The following is a 15,486-nucleotide window of genomic DNA, read 5'->3' as shown; positions in this document are numbered from 1 at the left end:
CTCTCTCTCATTGTAAAATATTGATCATCATATCATTTCATTGTAAATACATTTCTTCTTGTGTTTGCATTATGATGGCTCTCATGTCCGTTTAGGGTTTTTCCCATGCTCCATGCTCCTCCCCTTCTATGGCTTCTCTTTGACAGGTTTCGCATGTAGGTGATCTTGGCGTCTTCGGAGTTGGCTTTCCTCAACTCCAACATGGTATCAGAGCCTTCCTACTGCAGCTTCGTTGAAGAAATTTTGAAGCCGTGATTTGAAGTCACAAACCCTAGTTTGTTTGTGCATTTTTTCTTCAAATCAGGGGATCAGCAATTTTCGGAGCACTTTCAGCCCAAAAGGACATCACCATTGGATCCAGAAGGCCATTTGCAGTCAGGATTCATATAAAACTTTTCGATTTCGGACACAGGGCAATTTTGGCGAATTTTTGAGGCCTCCAGGAGTCTGCCGTAAGGTCGTACGGACGCAGCGACGGTTTTTTTATAAAAAAAAATACATTTTTGGCAGCGCCGCTACCGCGCCACCGCCGGGCCACCACCGCGCCACCTGCGCGCAGCCCGCAGCGGCCGCAGCAGGCAGCGCCGCCCACGAACCACCGCGGCCTGGCCGCCTCCTGGCCGCCGCCCACCACCGGCGGCGCCTCTCCAGCCCGCCGCCCGTCCGCCGCCCTCCGCCGGCGGCTCCTCCCGCCTCCGCCGCCCCTGCGGCCATCTCCGCCGGTTCCGCCGCCCGTCAGCTGTACTGCACAGTCAGCGGAAGGTATCAAATCCGCGTGTGACACGTGGCAGGCGTGCTACGTGGCACATTGCCACGTGGCCCCTGCCACGTCATGATCCGTACCTGCCACGTCAGCTGCCACGTGGCTATGCCATGTGGCTCTCTTTTTTGCTGCGACGGTTGACGGGTCGTCAATTTAAATCGTAGGATATGCTGGCATCAGCATGACATCATCCCTATGTCATCAACCTTGCATGCACCTCTCCTGATTCACTTTTGGACCTACTTGTGGTTTTTTGGCCATAACTCTTGCATATGGAGGTATTTTTCCGATCCGAAAGAAGCGCCGGAAAGCTGGTTCCGAGACGGAGATTTTGGTGCAAGTATTTTTTGGTTTTGATGCTTTTTTATTGCTCGTTTTTTCTGTTAAAGTCTGAAGTCCTATTTTTGACTCCGACATGCATATCTTTTGCGTCCCATGTCTTTTTTTGGAAAACTTTATATTTTTGGAAAGCTAGTTTTCTCATCTTTTCAGAACTGTCATTTTTTTTCTCACTTTTGGCCTCTTCTCTTTCTATCATAGTTTTGGCGTTTTTGCTCTATGGTGGATATTTTGAGTGTTTTAGGCCCGAGGATCGTTTTCCTGGCATGGTTTGCTTTCTTTTCAGCTGTACTTTCTTTTGTTGCAGCTCTTTTTTAGTTCTGATCATTGTAGCTATCCTTTTGAAGCACTTTTCATTTTCACACTGAGATAATTTGTCACTTTTTCATTCTGGGAGTCATGAACGTTGTTTTGAGTCAGGTGTACTTGCACTATTTCATAAAGCACCATGGGGGGGATTATTTGTTTGCTGTTTTAGGCATTCTCCCTTTGTCAAGTGAGTGTCCCTTCCACGACATTAGCCCATGCAGAGTCAGTTAGACCGTGTCTTTATCGGTGTCTGTACTTCTTTTCCTCTCTCCTCGTTCTTGGTTCGTTTGCAAAAGATTTTGGCTCACCTTCTCAGTTGCCTGTCATCACACCCCGTCTGCATTAAGGGGGGATTATGCTGTGTTCTAATGCATCCATGGTTCGATGGTTCGATAGTGTGAACTATGTATTTAGTGGTTGATCCTATATACAAGGCGATTGCAGTGGCTGGCTACCTATGCATTTCGGTGAGATGGATCATCTACCATATAGACATGCTTGGCTCATGCCTTCTTCTTCCATGGAGGTTTCTTTAGATCAGCAGTTTGACAGATTTGCGACTTCTTCATGCTTCAGTGATGCTGCTTCTTCATGATCACTCATTGTTCCTGTTTTAGGGGACAATTTCCCTAGTTGGAGACTTCTTCAGCTCTTCACTGGGTTCTTACCTCTTTTTAGGGGAGGGTTTTTCCCATGTGGTTTTCTCTCTTTCCCCGTTTACAGAGGTTTCATTTTTCTTGCATTGTACTTGGGTACCTAAAATGGCCTCGTTGCCGGGACCCATTATGCATTTCATCTTAGTTTTGTGAGCTTAAGGCATTTCCCTAAGTTGCACTTAAGGGGGGGTGTTAGAGTAAATAATTAATATTTAATTATTTATTCTATTGCTTAAGCTTACTTAGGTCATGCATTTATTTAATATTTTATATTTAATGCATGTAGTGGTTAGTTGTTGACAACTCGGGAGTTTTCTCCTTTTTTAGCATATTCCTCTTTTGTGGATATGTGCTGAGTTGTCATTTTTGTCCTCTACCTCCTTCCAGCTTGTTCTACAAGCTTCCTGGAGCTCTTTATATTCGGGCTCTCTCTCATTGTAAAATATTGATCATCATATCATTTCATTGTAAATACATTTCTTCTTGTGTTTGCATTATGATGGCTCTCATGTCCGTTTAGGGTTTTGCCCATGCTCCATGCTCCTCCCCTTCTATGGCTTCTCTTTGACAGGTTTTGCATGTAGGTGATCTTGGCGTCTTCGGAGTTGGCTTTCCTCAACTCCAACACTTATGAAAAAATCACTAACCCTAAGCCCTTTTATACAAGTATTAAATTAATTCAGGGTTATAATTAATAATTACATGTATTGTATTGTACACGGATAACAACAAACTAACAACACACAATTGAAATATGTATTGTACACAGATAAGGTGAGAATAAAAAATTCTTTAGGGACATGCAAATATTTACTTGTCTATGGCCAAGAGCCCACATTTCCTCTCAAACTTCAGATTCTAGAGCTAAAATTCATGAAGGGATACGCTGAAGATGCAAATAGGGTCCAAATAAGATTAAATAATCTTTTGTAATTGAACAAGAAGAGGATAAAGGCATTAGAATATCTGTCAAAACAATAAGTTGTCATCAAATTTTGGTTTGATAAGAGGGTTAGAATCAAATCTTTCAGGATCTTAGATCTTGCCCTCATATGGGACAAGGAAAAGGAAAAATCAAGCAGATATACCAAGTTTCAATGCTTGTGGATTGGTATGGATATTTTGGGGAAAATAAATTTTAGGCTGAGCACTTTAAAAGGAGAATTGGTTCCATTACCAATTAATGGAAAGTTTCCAAAACATTATTTCTAAGCATAAGAAAAAAAAAAAAAGTCATTTTATTTAATTTGTGTATTTTTTTAGTGGTTTTATTTTGAGTCTGGAGTTAGTGTATAATTGGGATTGCTCTTGGTTAGTGAACCATCCCAAATGGTCTTAATTTTTGGAAGAGGTATTTCTTTGTAAAATCATTTTGATAACATTATGTCTCGTACAAACTAAATACAAGTGTTATTCACATGAAAAAGAGGACTTTCAACTTTAAAATCAAATCCTAGATTGATTGCTTTCAAAACTTTAAAAGTTAAACAAATGGACCATCCATGTTGTGGTTAATTTGAGTAGATAGTAGAAAATGATATTTCAAAACTTATGGGTTTGGACAGAGGAATTCTCCAAAGACCTATAAATGTTACTGTTCAACATGTGAGTTTACAAAGTTCATTAAAAGAGGAACATAAGAGTTATTAGACTAAAATAGATCCAAAAAGAGAACATCAATGCCTTGGCCACATATTCTAAATGTGGTCAAGGTAAAAATAAAAGAGAAGAAAATTAGAATGGTGTCACACAAAAATATTCTAGAGCTTAGTATAAATGGGTGGGTTAATCAAATCAAGCTAGCACATCATAATCACTAGCTTGTTACACAAACAAAAGACTTCAAGAATGAAGTTAAAATGTGTGAGCTTTGTGAAGAAAGATAATGGATTGCCAAGTACTCAAAAATAGGCAACCCATGACTCATTAAGATCCCTTTGAACAAATTCTCACATTTGGTCATACAATGATTGATAGCAAGTTTATGGGAATTTTTGATGCCTGTTCTAGTTAGAAAAATATTATTTTTGAGTTGCTAGACACTCACAAGGGTCGATACCTTGAACATTGTCAAAGGAATTAAGATAAGAATCATAAAAATTGAAGACTCTAAGTTTCTTGTTTCAAAGTACCTAGATGCCACTTGTGACATCTAAAATTAAGTTACAAACTTGACACATGTTTGAAGATTGTTTGCTGATAGAGAAATGCCTTTTTCATTTCTTTCTTTTGTCAGGGCTATTTGTTCTTCCTTCACAACACATGCCCCAATTTTAATTTGAAATTGGGGACATCCTCTTCACTTTTAGGAAAAGGGATCCCATTTTGTAGAACATGGCACCTAGTTAGGCACTTTGGTGAATGGGTTCTCCCTCTAAGTCTAGGTCAATCGATCAATCCATAATAGATTTTGCATGCCTGAAAGTTAAAATTTCATGTAAAATAAAAAATGTGCATATGTGCACCACTAGAGTGTGAATAATATGCACTCAAAAGGCATCAAATCCCCAAAAATGTGCATATATGCACATGCGTATGTCCCAAAGGTCCCTCATTTATAAATATAACATTCACCCCCTCACTTTTAACACTTTTTACACAAAAAACCCCTAGACCCACATCCTCAAACCATCAGACCTCCACATATTCTACATGTCCATAGTAGAGCTCATCCCCATCTTCAAGAGGCACCTAAGTTATAATTAAAGAACATTTGTGCATGAACACACTTGTGCACCATACAAAGGTGCACAATGTGTGCATTATCCACAAAGGGTTCACCTATCTTCAATGTTTCACTTGTTCACATAAGTCATGTGTAAAAAATGTGCTACATGCACTTAATCCAGAAAGCCCAAGTGCAAGGGAAGGAGATAGGTGTGCCTAGTGTGCATATGCATTTTTGAGGTCCTATAGGAAAAATTTGTCAGTTTCTTCTAGTTTGGTCTGATTTCATCAGTCTATTAGAGTTCCTTTTCATTTCATACTGATGATATCCTTACATTTTTCTTTTGTGTAGATAAAATGACATCATCTTCATCTTCTATGGCTACAAAGATCACTCCTAAACTAGTAGCTTTCAAATATCAAGGACTGACAAAGAAGTCTAGTTTCAAAAATAAATAATTAGAGATCTACATCACCAAATTAGGGCATACAGATTGGAATTTTTTTCTATTATTGTGCAACAAGCCCAAGGAAATATTACCAATGGTGTCAACATTGATTAGGAGCAAGCTAGTGATTGTGGTTTCCCATCTAGTATTTGCCCAGTCATCTGAACTGATAATGACTCTAGCTCACCACTACGTACCATAAGAGAAGGTAGGTGAGTGTGAAGGGAGAAATTATGCTAGACATAAGGCCAAAAAATATTGAGAAGGTCTTCTATCTCCCAAGGGTAGATCAATACTTACAGATCATTTATGAAATGGTAGACCAGTGGTACAGAGAGAATGAGTCAAAGGCAAGCGAGCTAGTATAAGGGAAATACCTCATCACCAGGCCACCATTGAACTAAAAAGTTGGAAATATTGAAATGACACAAGGATATATGATCAAAAATATTCTCTAATCTATAGTAACTTTGAGTAGAGTCATGGTCCTCCCAACAACAAGCCACCTAGAGACTTGGATGGCAAGTTTCATGGAAACCAATCGGAAGAGGAAGAATGCTAGCTGATTGGGCTAAAATTCTTAGTGACATCTTATATGAGAAAATAATATTGGTAAGAATGATCCACGATTCTACATGAACTACTATTTCATGTACCTATTAGCCACAAGGCAAAAATATAATCTTGGTTTGATCAAGAGAGGAAGCATGCAAGATGAAAACACAAGGCCACACATAGTCTTGTTGATATCTCTAACCATTATTATCCATTAGTGTCAACCACTTAGTCATTAATAAGGTAGAGTTAGATGGTCATCACTATGACCAAGATACTGTATATAGGCTGAGTAATGTACATAAGTAAGTATGCATCTAGCTCTATATGAGTCAAATAAGTTTTTGGGTTACAGAGTATTTTTTAATATAAGTCGAGCTCATTAGCGACTCAACAAGTCATTTGCGATCAAACAAATTTTTAGAATAAAAATACCAAGTTACTTAGTATGTAATGAGTACAATGAAGGCTGAGAAACAACAATTCCAAGTATTAGGAAACAATAAAGAACAATCTACATAGAGTTTACATGAAAGTCAGGAATGAAACATAGTTTTAGGAAAAATGATTATCATGATGACTTGGAAGGGATATTTAATTTTTGAAGAGGTTGTTATGGAACATTTAATACTGTTAGAGGTTGTTACAAAAAATTTACATGTTGTGGATCCCAAATCCCTATGTTGTGTGTTTGAAAATTAGGATGAAGAAGAAAAACATGCAATTATCTAGAAAGCTCTTTATGGAAATCTTTATAGAAATGATCTTAACCTAGACCATACTGAATACTAGTAGAGAAGAAGATGAAAAGATTTTATGTGCAAACATGAAGCTATTGAAATAAAATTATTGAGATTAGATTAGAAGCCATTGAAGGGTTCTTTTATCATCTAACAGATGAAGTGACCTAGTCACTACAATGAAGTATATTAGAGGAGAGGATCAATTAGCAAGAAGAAGACTTAAAATCATCTTATAGACAAAACTAATAGTAAAGTACTAAATCAATTTTAACAGACTTGAATCAGGGTAAACCTCTTAATAGAGTGCTCTTAATAGATCTTTGTAAATCTCCTAATAGAATCTTTACTTTTTTGAAAGTGTTAAATCCTCTAAGAAGGTGAGACCTAATAATCTCTTAAGCTTTTAATAGAGTAGACCCCTCATAGGGTAGATCATATTTTTTGATCAAACATTGTAACTATAGCTAGTTAACTTTATTACTATATTAGTGAAGATTTGTGGGTGTCATCCCCACTTTAGTTTTGCCTTCACCTTGTGAATAAAAAGAAAATAAGGTTTCTTCTCTTAACCCTAATTTCTAAAAGGAATGATCCAAATTGATTAAGAACAAGAAAGTGATCAATGCAGAAATGGATCATGTGATGGAAAATAGGAAGAGAGGGAGGTTAAATGATCTTTCTATAATGAGGAGTATGTGCTTAAATCCTAAAATAGATAAAAGACAAATACTAACCTTGAATATGGAAAATGCTATTTTCTAATGCCTATGTATAGTTTCGGGGAATTCTACAACCTATTTTGTATTGGAAATGTTGAGATAGAGAAAACCTAGAAATATTTTGTCTTTTTGAAGGGAGGTCAACCTTGATCTTGATAGTGGGGCACAATCTTGCCCTAGGGCACAATTGTATCCAAAAAAGTTGACCTTGACCTTGACCCATGCTGATCTAACATAATTTCTGTTCCATAGATGTCACAAGTTTGATGAAAAGGGTATCCAAATCTTCTCTTCAATTTTCTACTCCACACTTGTATCTACAAGAAAAATGGTTTGTTTTTTGGATGGGGGGTTTTCCTTGGTCAAACCCTAGTTTGGAATTAACCTTGATATTATATTGAAATTGAAATATAAATAAACAAAGTAAATGAAACAATTCACCTTGCTTATATTGAAATCCTTGTGGAGGATTTGAATCCTTGAATCCACAAGTATGGATGCTCCAAATATATGTAGAAATGTATGTGTGATGTCTCAAATCAATGGGATTAGATCTTCAACACCAATCTTGAATATAAATTTGCATAGAAAAGGGCTTGAATGCATGTGGATGGTGAAATCTTCAACAAGAGGGCTCCATAGAGATCGAATCCTTCAATGGATAATAATGGATCTCCTTGATGAATCTTGAATTCTTGAATGATTGAATGCTTGATAGATAGTAGAACTTTACTTCATTGATAATAGGTAGATTGTAGATATCTTGTAGATATGTGTAGATGAAAAATTTGATGCGCTCATGAAATATGGATAGAAAGTAGATGTCAAAATGAGGGAAGAAGGCTTCCTTATATAGAGATCAAGGGAACAACAAGAGAATGTTGACATGGGAGCGTTAAATCCCATTTAACCTTAACCCCTAGGAATAGACCTAGATTGAATATAATTTAAGAATCTACCATTCCAAAACCCGAAACAACCAACCAAGAAGCAAGAAAAAGAAAATTTCCAAAGCCTAATGTCTCAAAACTCTTGGAAATTGAAAAATGAACCTGGGGATTAGGGATGAGGTTGTCCTTGACCTAGGGTAGGGTCAAGGTCAACCTTGATCCACTAGGTCATGCTTGACCCATAAGTCAAAGTCCTTAGTTTCATAGAGTAGTTTGTCAGATCCATGTTAAGACCCATTCATGGCACTTGGCATGACCCCAAACCACTTACTCAGAGGGCTAAACACTCTTAACATGGAAGTGCTTCTATTTTAAGATGACACATCTATTAGAAATAGGGAATATTGGTGGGGTGGGGTGGGGGGGGGGGGGGTGAATTAGTATGCTGGAAAATTTTGTTGCCAACTAGATATTATTTATTACTTTGAACCATGCATAAGAAAGGAAAAAAGTAATGCTAAATAGTAAGAGTAACCATACACAAAGAAAAATCATAACACCAATTTTTGTTAACTAGAAAAATTCTGTTTAAGGGAAAACCCATGTGGGAATGATGCACAAAAACATATACTAATATATATTCCTTGTTAGAGGATGGACCCTATTAGGAGTCTATAAACACATTTAGTACATAAGATTCCCTATTAGGAGACTTTGAATCCCTATTAGGAGATTCAGTCCATATTAGGAGTTGTAGTACAAAGTCTGCAAGAAGAGTTCACTACCAAAACATGTACTTTCAATTACAAGAAGAGCTCACTACTCAAACAAGTAATTTATCCTTTAAGCTCCTCAAGTATAAAAGTATAGATTTCATTTCCAACTGATCTTTGAACTCAGCTCAATCTCAAATCGCAAAATTAGGTCATCAAAAACTAGCTTTTTCATATAATACAATACTTCATATTCATAACTTTCATACATAACTTCCAAATAATCTTGTAATATGTCTTTGCATAAATACCATGCCTTTTCATAAATTGCTACTAGTTAGCTAGGACCAAAATAAAATTTCCAACTTAAAGTAAACATTTAGGATGTCATCCGTAATTGGTCAAGTAATTATTTTACAAACAAAATAATTCCTTTACCTTTCATTCTACTATTTTATACATAGTTATACTGGTAAATCTTAAATATCTCTTTTTTATATTGACTGTATTGATGTTTGTTGCTATACTCATCATCATCAACATGTATACTATTTCTATTTAACTTCTCTCTCAAAAATAATTTTGTATAAATAAGTTGTACTGCAAATACTATTCTCTATTCTTGTTTGATAAACACATAATTGCATTCACTAGAACTTCAATAATAAGTGTCAGAGTTAGTATTGCTACAAGCAATGTTAACATATAGTTAGCTCACTTCATTCTTCCACCATGTAACCTTGCTAGTCATAGTATGATTTCAACAATAAGTTGCATATAAAATAATACATTTCTATAAACCATTTTCATACTTAGATAATTTTTTGAGTACCAAAAAGCTAAGTATCTATGTTTCCAAGGTTTACAGCAAGCATGCACATCATGTGTTGCCATTAATGACAACATTTACATATCTACATATAGCCAATTGTCAACAACACCTTGGAGGGTTTTTGGGTAAAAAAATTATGTTATGTGTTTTACTGTAATGCATGTGATTGATCATACTTGTATGTTACAACAACTTTACATTGCTAGTTTTACATGTACAAGTTATTGATAGATGTAGATGAATCTATGAAAAGTGAAAAGTGTTTTAGATTCTAATTCACCCCCCTCTTAGTATCTAATTTATCATATTTATTCCTACATCAATAAAAAATTATACCCTCATCTTGTGAGAATGAAGCTTCCCTTAAGAGCCCCAAATATAGATTGGTAAATGATGGATTCATTTTTTCTATCATTTAGTTTATCGAAGGAGAATACACTAAAAGAATATTAGTAGAAGTTGCATCTTCAATAGCACAAGTAGGATCTTATTTTATATAGTTCAACATGCTCACCTATTTCCATAGATGTCACTCTCATGTGTCCAAAAAATATCCCTCTTTATCATTTAGATAGATTGTTACTATTGGAGATAGCAAGGAAATTGGTCTGAGCTAATGAAAAAGTGTGGAAACAACACAAGAAGATATGGGTCTAGCCGATCACCATTTGTTCCTTTGAGGTCTAATAGAAATAGAACATAACCATTTTTTATTTTGAATTGGATCCATACCCCTTGGAATACTATTTGGCACCTCACCCCTACTTTGATAATATTGGGTTGGTACAACATCTTGTAGAAAAAAAGATCATACTAGATGCATAAATTGAAGATCACTGGTTGAATTGTGTAGATGAATGCAAAGTCCATATTAGGGAATATTGTAGGATGAGTCTATAGCTGGTAGAAAGGGAACTTAATTTGGAGGTACCCCTAAAGGTGTGGAAGAAAGATACTCTTGATGTAATGGACCCACTATAAAATAGGGACAAGATCTATGAATGACTCATTATGAATATAAAGATCAGTCAAGAGGAGAATGATGATATCCATAATAGGGCACAAAATGTTATATAACTAACCAAGGAGTGAGTCAAGAAACCTTTTTTCTAGGATTTAGTTCCTTGCAATTTGACTTTGTGAGAAACTACAAAACTAAAGAAGGGTAAAGGAACAAAAGTCATAGTCTAAACTACATATCTAGCGATGTCACCAATAAGGCCTGAGATGGTACATCAATAAAAATGGGAAGTGGAGTACTTCTATAATGAGAGGGTAAAGAGAAAAAAGAGAAAAAACACTACTCAAGAATGAACCCAATAGGAAGAAGTCCAACAAGAATAGACTCAACCAACACTAACTGAACAAAAATAAGCTCAACCTAAGAAAGAAGATGATCTAGCAGAAGAAGTGCAAGTAGAGACCACCATGTCAATACCTAAGAGAGCTTGAACTAAGATGATAGTGGTGGGAGAGAAAAGGAGAAAGTTGAAGAAGAAACTTACTCTATCCCCTTAGGTTTTGGAGACCATACTTGAGGCTCAAAATAAGGAATAAGAGGAGGAAATTGAGTATATCCCACTTAATAGGAGAACCCAATAGGGAAGAGCCATAGAAGAGGGAAGGGGGAAGAGTCTAACACAAATGCCACATTTCATCCAAGAACAACCAATTCAAATAGATGCCTTTGATCAGGAAAATGAAGGATGGGCTGAAGAGATGGGAAGAGTTGGGATAAATGTCTTTGATATTTCAGACTTTGACTTCATGCCAGTGGGCACATAGATGGTAGGGGAAATGATAAGGGATACCCCTTAGAATGAATCACTAGGAGGGTATTTCAATTAGTTTCCTCCCTCTATATGCACCTCCTTCTTTGGAAGAAAAATAATTGGTTACAATACCTCCTCCAGTAATAGAGTCTAAAAGCTAGACCATGGAGGGAGATGAGTATGTCTAATTACATGAAAATGAAGTATCAAAAGGACAAATTGTCAAGGAAGGAGAAAAAATTCTTCCCAGAGAAGAGACTATATCCTTACCAAAAGAAAAAATAGATGCTCAATCAGTAGTACCTTTACAATAAGAGAATACTTCAGAATGAGGTGATAAGGGGAAAGGGCTAAGTTTGGAAGCAACATCATTAGCTTAGTACATGTCCCCCATGGGTACTAATATAGCATAGTTTAAAAAGGAAATCTTAACTCACCAAAGGAAATACATGGAATACATACATGGAATACATAAAGGAGGAGGGTATGATGAAGTTGATAGAGGTAGTCAAAGTAATAGAACCTATTAAAGGTGATGCTAAGAGACTAGCCTTTATCATGATGAACCAAAATGAAGATCTAATGGAACATATTGCCATCACACCTCCCTATATGGATACAAAAGATATTTCTCCACAAGACTATCAGATGAAGGAGATAGTGTTGGGAAGGCCCAAATTTTATGCAACCAAGGTTTTGATCACCATAGGCCTCAAGAAAGTGTTTGTACACTTGGATCAGGGTGGGTAAGAGATTTTGGTATTAAGAAAGTATAATGAGTTGCTAAAGGGATATGTTAATGAAGTAGTGAACCTTATTGACCCTAACCATCTAGAGGTTTCTCTAGGGGTTGTTCTAGAGAAGAAAGATCAAGGACATGTTGTGGAAGAGAGTGATTCATTTTTGGACACTTGTAAAAGGTCATATCACAATTTTGTAGATAGAGGGGTGTAGATAATTGAGGGTAATTTGAACCTTCTACACAACATGCATAATAATACTAATAGATTGGTTACAATAATAAATCAAGATTTTTGGTGAATGAATGAAGTACATACCTAGACAAACAATTTGGAAGCATTGAAGGCCATTAAAGGTCAAAGGTATTAGATGTTGATGAAGGCATATATGGAAAAATAATTAGATAAAATAGATGATTGAATTGAGAAGGTATCCATCAACGATAGAGTCATGGTAACATAATATGAGGATATTCAGGATATGAAGAATAAAGCTCAAAATCATTTTTTAGGAAGAGGATAACTCCTATAGTGGTATGAGATGAGATATCTTTGGGGATGAATCAAGAACTTAGCTTTCTTTAGTAGAATAGTAGTAAGTTCTAAATTTTTTTTGAGGTAGCTTCCTACTAAGATGATATTAGAAATTTTTTATAAACTAAAGAAGAACTATTGGAGTAAGATTCTAGGTTGGAGGATTTTGTAGATACTAGTCTAGAGATTGGTGGTTAGTACCAAGTGGTGTGTAATAATCATGAATCCTTAGATTTTTTTGGAACTCAAGAGATCCCTGCCATCATCCAAAAGCTCAGAACAACACATCTAGACATCACTTTGGTCCTAAGGGAAGAAAATCTTGATGTTGGAAGTTGAGTTTTGACACTAAGGAAAATTATGTCATTTTTTTCACTTTTAGAAGGTGCGCTTTTCACAGAGGTGCACTTTTTAGAAGCTACACTTTTCATAGAGGTGCACTTTTTACAAGGTGTGCCAAATCAAGAGGTACACAATTTTTTTTGAAGATGAAGCAATGCACCGATAGTTAACTGCTAGTTGCTATTTTTGAGCATTCAATGCACTAAAAATCCATTTTGACAGAAGTTTAACTCCCAAAAATATCTAGAGAAGGTTAATCTTGCATTTTTAGAAGTCTCAATGAATCCTAGATCATCTCATTGCTTCTCTCTTCTTATCTTCTTCTTCTTTTATTGTTTTAGACAATGTAAAGGCTCATGCACACAATAATTTATATAAAAATGGGTAGAGAACTACTTAGTACCATTTAGGGAGTCAGTTTATATATAATTAGCTTTATTTTAATAGTTTTGAGCCTAGTATTTGTATGAGAAGAGGTCTCATTCCTAATGCAAAATAAAGATAGGGTTTCTTATAAATACATGAATTTAATATGTACTCTAGGCCAATATTTTGATGCAATAATAAATGCTATTGGTGCTCTCATTTGGAGTGTAGTAAATTTGATTGAAGTGTGTTATTTTTTGTGAATTTATGTTCATGAATAATAATAGAGCTAATGGGTTAATTGCATTGTGATAATTTTATGATCTTTTAATATGGTGTTTTCCTTATTTTAACAAATTCTACTATTGTGATGAATTAGAGAAAAGACCACTATTGTTACTTCATATTATTTTATCTTGTCTGTGTGTGCACTTTTTTTGGCTACACAATTTGATAAATCACAAAACATTTTTTTAGTTTTCATTAAATTTCCCATTGACAATTGCATTAGTGGAGTTGAGGAAGCATTGTTCCTAATTTTTCTTATTTTCCACAAGGTCCTTTTGATAATTTAATTTGCAGACATTTTTTTTTGGCTTATGTCTCTTAGAAATTTCTCTTTCAATAATTTTCTTTAATCTCTCCTTATTCTATCTTCATTATTTTCTTTTTAAACGTGTGGTTAAAATAGGATTTTACATGGTTGCATTGATTAGAAATTGCATTCATTAAAAAAAAAAACAATACAAAATTACATTGGTTTTGTGGTTATGTTTCATCAAAGGTTTGCATAATTGGTAGATGCCAAAAAATGCCTCCTAGTGAATATTCATATTTATCTTCTATTGAGTTACCCAATAGGTTGAAAAATAGCCATTCAAAAACTTGGAGTTGGTCATTGATCAGATTTTAAAGAGAGAGATTCATGAGAATTTTTGTCATTGGTATCATGCCAAATGACCACTGAATAGGTTGGAGATAAGCCAAAAGGCTAGGATATGATCTTACCACAGGCAAAATTTGCATATGATAATTCTATCAATAGGAGTATTAGTAAATCACCATTCCAGATTGTATATGGGAGTAGTCCTAGAAATGCTTTTGAATCAAGGAAGTTGGATAAAGGAGAATTAAGTAGTGATAAAATAGAAGATTTTGATAAAGATTTGAAGAACACCCATAAGGAGGTGAGGAATCACATTATATAGATGATTTCACAGTATATGACTAAGGAAGATGTGAAAATGAGGTATCATGAATTTCATATTGGAGATGAAGTCATGGTTCATTTGAGGAAGGAGAGATATCTAGTGGATACGTATAATAAGCTCAAAATGGAGAAGTAGGGGCATCTTGAGTGTAAGGGTTATCTTGCATGACCCAAAAATATTTCTATTTCTAGTTTTCTAGTTTTGTGTTTTCAATAAGATATATTCCTCTATAGAGTTTCTATTTGAGGAAGCTTTCTATTTTTAGTAAGTTGATATTATGTGCTCAAATTATTCTAATCTCATATGTGGAGGTTCATCTTAGACATATCAACTTGAGACATGACTGTCATTATAATATCATATGTATTAGTGCTTTTATTGTAGATTTGTGGTATGAATTTTGGCTATCTAAACTTTAGGTTTAGCAATTAAGGCCTAAATGGCTCTGACACTAGGTGAAACCTCAATTAATGTATACTTGCATGGATAGTTAACATATATCACTAGACAAGGATTCTAGAATAGGGGTTATACTAGACCAATAGGTCAATGATTTGCTAGTTATGGTCTCCAGAAGTGGACCCATCCAAAAATATTTTAAATTTTTTTTCTTGAGTCAATCCTATGTAATAAAGTGTAATGAAATGATATAATATGAGTTTGGTTGGCCTTGAGGGTTAGGGCTTAGTGTCTAGAACCTTCTTAGGTGGTAAAAAGTGTCTATATAAGGAAGACTTGTAGGTTGTCTAGGGATTTCTAGGTGATAGTTGTAGCTTTGTCTTGCAAACTATTGTAAGGAAGTCACCCATGTGGGTTGCATATTGTAATTTAATAATTATGCATTTTAAGCGATAATAAGAAGTCCATATTTTCTTCTCTCAATTTT

Source organism: Cupressus sempervirens, chromosome 2 (genome assembly GCF_028749045.1).
Source record: "Cupressus sempervirens isolate cs-2001-9-10 chromosome 2, ASM2874904v1, whole genome shotgun sequence".
Taxonomy (NCBI): Eukaryota; Viridiplantae; Streptophyta; class Pinopsida; order Cupressales; family Cupressaceae; genus Cupressus; species Cupressus sempervirens.
The sequence above is the reverse complement of the archived record's forward strand: the minus strand, read 5'-3'. Positions refer to the sequence as shown.